Genomic DNA, 5,809 nt, shown 5'->3' with positions numbered 1-5,809 from the left:
AACAAGTAAAGAAACAAGTATAGCAAGCTTTCATATTTGACTCTACAGCAGCTCAGTGTGTACTACAGACTAGACGTCTGAGCATGGCTATGCATTGCCACTCTTTTGTGTGCAATTATGTGAAACTTGCGTCAAGTCATCTTGTCAAATGTGTAAACCACAATCCACTTTTTGCTTCCATCACAGACATTTCAAAATTGTGGCAATTAACGCTAAGAATGGTAACAAAGATGTCAACAAGATTTTAAGAATAAAAACTGAATGTGTCATGTACAAGCTTCAATGGCAAAGATGTAATACCTCACTGTACATTTATATTTCTTTACAAGAAATTAACTTTGTGTTTGATTTTTTTTTCTCAAAGTGCACAAGGCAACTGACATTTTCTGTTTCTTCTTCATCAAGATGTAGGAGAATGATTTCAACCAAGAAAGCAGATTTTTCTATAACCAAGACGCAATTTTCTTGCCTGGCATCTTGCAGCCAAGAAAGTACAAATTTAAAAGCTAAACTGAGAATGATTTCACATGAATTTATTGTCTGTCAGATACATTAATGTCTTATTTGTTGATATTATAAGATTAATTGTTCTATTTTTTTTTCTTTAAATCCAGACTTGACCATGTCTGTAATTTCCAGGCAGAACAAAAGTTCTTTTAATTTTGGCCTTCCATAGATCAAATGCAGATTAATCTGAATATAGCCTGTATTAAAATCTAAACCGGAAGCGTGCAATGTGTTTAAAATTACTGAGTTAAATTCATGTGAAGTTTGACATACACAACTCTAGATGTATCAATTTGTCTTTGCAAAAATTTTTTGGAAACTTATCAGAAAGCAAGGTGCAAACAGGATTTCCATTAAATACAAATGTCTGGTAATCATAAATATTTTCATTCCTATAAAACTAATAAATGAAACATGTAATTACTTGTTAATTTAAAAAAAACAATTGTAAATTGTTGGAAAGTTTCATATCTACTGAAAATGTTTGGAATTAACCCCACCAACGTCAAAAAAATAATGATTAAGGTCACATCATGATATAAATATTGCACATATTTGATCCCTATGTACAGGGAATGTTGGTATTTTAGTTGCAGTATCCATAATCTCTATATATATTTTCATCATATTGCTTTGTACAAAATGTGTACATAATTTATTTATTCCTCAATCTAAGGAAGTATATGAATGGCAGCTCACTTTCACAGAACTGTTCTGGCATCATTACAATCCACTTAAGTGCGCCACTTGGTCACAATGCTAAAAAAGAAAATCAAAAATCCATCAACACGCAGCAAATATTGTCTGTAAATCATCTCATTCAACTACCATAGCCCTGTCAGACTCATTGTCCAAATGAGTTTCATTTTTCCCATTTCACATATATTCTAAACTGCTGACAGGAGTCTAGCTTTGATTAACCCGTCAAATACTAGTCCCGAATATACTCGAGTAGGTGTCTATGGGAAATCCTTGTTGGAACAAAATCAGCTCGTCCTCAATGGATTAAGAGGAAAGTAATTTCAAGCGACAAAGACCTGAATCTGTTCACTAATCAGCCCCTCACCAGTTCGCTTCGCTGATTGGCCACTGTGGAGTGTGCAACACATTTTGCTGTCACTACTAAAAGATCACTTTTAAAGAAGCCATGGATTCTTTTTACATGTCTATTAAACCAGTAGTTCTGAAGTCAAAGTAGAACCAAGAAACACTCGCCAGTCCAGAAAATCTGAAGTCATTGTTGGCAGTGCTGAATAATTCCAGCAGCCACTTGCAGGAGTGATTGTGTTGATGTCACTTTAGTTTAAGATTGACAGTGGGAGACATTTGTTGTTTATGGTACCACTACCCGTACTTGTAGGCTGTGTTGCTTCGTGTGCTGAGCTGGCTGCAACAACGAATCGTTGCTGAAAGGCGTTGCCATGCCAGAGAGGACGTGGGGAGGAGGTGCAGCAAAGCATTATGGGAATGGTGATGGACGATCAAATCTCTCCCAGTCCCATGTCTACCAGTTTGTCAGTTTGTGAGTGAGTGTGTGTGTGTGTAATGGGAAAGGCATCTGCAAACTTGTGAATGTAATCTTTCAATTCCGACACAGACTGCAATGAATTATGCACCATCCTCTCTTTTCGTAATTATGCACCCGTGATGACTCACAAAGTTTTATGTCTATTTGCTTCTCTCGTCTTCCCCCTCGGGCAATTATCAATCATTCACATTTTGGAGTTAGCCCCTGATTAATGCCCATTAAGATCTTCACCCAGAATGAATTGTTAAAATGGAGATCCCACATCCCCTGCAACCAGCTTCACATCTTCAAAGTGCACTTCCAATAAGGCACAACTTGGTGGGAGAAGAAAAAAATGAATGAATAAAGCAATAACTATATAAAAATGAGATAGAATAAACCCAAACAAGCTCCAGGGTAATCTTTAGTGCTTTCCAGGCTGTTTAGGGAGATGTTGCATGTACTCTCTCTCTCCTCTCTATCTATCTATCTATCTATCTATCTATCTATCTATCTATCTATCTGTCTGTCTGTCTGTACATCTATATATCTATCTGTCTATCTATCTACCTATTTTTTTTCTCTCTCTCCATGATCTCTGGCTCTGTCTCTGCACATCGATCATTAAGTGTGCACTTCAGAGGCGCATTCTGGTATGAGTCACTCTGCATAAAAGACACATTATCTCCCTTTCCCTCCATTGCTATTCAGGGTAGAGGCTCTCAAATCAAAACAACAACAAGAAAAATAAAGACTTGTCTTGACAACTTAACATCTGGGGCATTAAAGTTGAACCATGGAGTTTCGAAGTCATTTTGAACTGCTCTTATCTCATCTCATCCCATGGTAGTAATTGTCGTGGCCTTAAGGCCCACTGACGATCACAATGAAATATTTTTCCTTAATTTTTCTGCCCTGTCCCTTCCCCAACCCACCTCTCCCCCTCCCTTCTCATGATTGAAATAGCTTCTTTTTTCAACACTGTTAAACTAATTTTCATTGGCTACGTTCATCTTTTAGTAAGGATGAAATTATACCAGAATGATACATATAGGAAGCTGTTAGGTTGCTTTGATAGAATGTTGGAGGAAGATAATCCAGCAGTGTCTTGGAAAGAAAGTTTTTGCTGTGTGAGTGAGCAATACCAGCTGGCTGTGTTGACTAAGTTTGATAATAACTTCCGACCAATCAGGTAACTGCATATGGGCTTACCGACTTCTCATTTTCTTCCCCCATCAGAAACCAATATGCAGGATGTCTTGTGTTTGCATCATATAATCATGTTGCATTGTTACTGATTTGAAAGACAATCACATCATATGACCAGTTTTGTGAAGTTGAGCTGCCATTTGCATAACAAATATAGATATGCATGTTTTGTTTTCATTTAATTAAGATCCTTGTAAGAGATTTTCCCTCTCGTCTGTCTATTATTTCTTAGTTTTTGACATCCCTTACAAGTCAACTGTTGTAATATGAGTTAAAGCTTATGTTCCACTTTTTTATTTGTCCATCACAATAAGCCTCCATTTCCATGTACAGACTGAGTGCTAACTTTGCTCCCTCTGCCAAAAAATGCATGCTTATTATAGTATAATATTTGAGCATGACATTCGAGTAGATCTCTGCCCCATTGATTAGATCTTGAAGTCAGGAGAAGTTTGCTGTACAGGTTGGTGTGTTCTAGCATTGATTCAGCAACTCTGGACTTTCCCCTTTTTATTTTGGGTCAAAAAGAGATGAAAAAATTTAAAAAAAACATAAAATTGACAGTCCTCTATGTTGTCTTTTAAGTGTTTTTTTTTTTGTCTCCTGTCTTTTGTGTCATGTTTGAGTTGAATATCCATTAATTTTCCCATATATACCGGAATACTATTTTTTTTTTGCAATTTTAATTGTAAATTCCAACAATGTTCCATCAATACTAGATGAATTTTGAACAGCCCATGTATTACTTCAAGATTCATAATGACCAAGGTGCCGAGATCTCTTGTCTTAGTATCATTTGACTACAATAAAACCCTCAGGTATTGGAATTTAGATCTCTATCGTACTCTAAAAGAAATTTATTACAACCTTGTTAGTTGAGAGAGAGCATATATAATTGCAATGATTTGCACAACTTTCTCCAAAATAATGTCAAATGTGGAATCACTGTAGATGACAAACAGAGGCTGATGTAATTCACATTCCTGTCATAGCATGTGCAGTGTGGTAGTTTGCACTGTACAAAAATTAATAAACTGTACCCCATAGTATGCAAAAATTATGTGGATGGGGTGTTATAACATCATTATACCGATGCTCAAGTAACAAATAGAAGAGTCTTGGTACAGGTGCGATGTAGAATCCCTCTGGATATGAAAACAAAATTGTGAAACAACCACACATACAGACCAGCGTAACTTTTGTGAACAGGAGAGTCTTAACAAACACTTAATAGTGAGTTTATTTTGTGATGGTTACAGTGTGATTTGTGCAAGCAATAGATATGGTACTATTTGAATCTGAAGGCAAATGTTATCAATAGGTACTCAATCTGTGAAATGATGTTCTCAGTATAGCAAAAGATGGCGTGCGCCAAGCCCTTTTGCTCATGCCAAGTGTAATATCTTTATATTCAACTGTGTGAACCACGTCTCTGATCTTTTTTTAGAATGTATATGTGGCAGTTTTACAGATTCGGCGTACACGATACCCCCTTCCACTGGGGAAGCGCAGGCTTGTAGAATGTGTTTGAAGATACTTGTAGGTAATCTGTGTAAATTTTGTGCATGTAAAGAGATTTCTTTTTTTGTACTCAGGAAGGAAATGTCACAGGAGAACCAAGAGGTAGAGGATGTTTCTTTTTAAGTGTATGAAAGAAAAGAGAACTGCCATTGTTATTTAGTTTGTGTTCAAGTGCTGCTTTGTTCACAGTTATGTTATTTTTCTGAGAAATAAACCTTTTTAATTTCACCATTATCATCATGATATAGTAGCTACTGTTTATGATCTTATATTCTGTTACAGCTTATGTAGCTTTTTTTTTCCATTCCGCATAATAATTTCTTTCTATAATCGTAATCTATCTTAAGTTAGGTTACCATTACCTTAGTTTTCTTTTCTGGCCAAATTTAGGGAGTATTTCCACCACCAGAGAAATATCTTACTTCATCCGTGTCTCCTTATTTGTTTGTTGTTTATTTGTTTGTAATAAAAATGTTGTCCTTGTGAAGTGAATCATAATTCTCTCAAAGTGTCTTCTCTTCCATCAAGAGTTTCAGACTCGTTATTTTTCCGTATGCACTGGTTGGTTACAATAGGTCCATGCAGTTTATAATGATGATGATGTTGACTTAATGTGTGTGTGTGTGTGTGTGTGTGTGTGTGTGTGTGTGTGTGTGTGTGTGTTTGTTTCATGGTAAAATTTATTCATGCTGTGTTTTATTATATTACATGGACATAGTTAGAGAGTGGCACATATATGTAAAACTGCCAGGTCTTTTTGTGACAGTGGTCGAGAATGTTAAAGGTGAAACACCTTCTTATGCCGAAACTGACTTAAAGGGCAAGTCACACTCTGAAAAATTATAGGGGAAAAGACAGTGAAAGTTTGAGCAAATTCCATTCAAAATTTTAAAAGTTATGATTTTTTGAAGTTGTGATCAATCAAACACAAATAGGCAATTATGTGATGTCACATGCCAGGTCCTCTCCTACATGCTCTGTACTATAGCAAAAGAAATTTTCATTTTTCCATCAAGTAAATGTCCAATCATACATGCAACCTTCATACAAACATTGTGAATATGT

This window comes from Diadema antillarum, unplaced genomic scaffold, assembly GCF_040938485.1.
Source record: "Diadema antillarum isolate AM-2024a unplaced genomic scaffold, OU_Dant_1.0 scf00000127, whole genome shotgun sequence".
NCBI classification, from domain to species: domain Eukaryota; kingdom Metazoa; phylum Echinodermata; class Echinoidea; order Diadematoida; family Diadematidae; genus Diadema; species Diadema antillarum.
Note: the sequence above shows the minus strand (reverse complement) of the source record.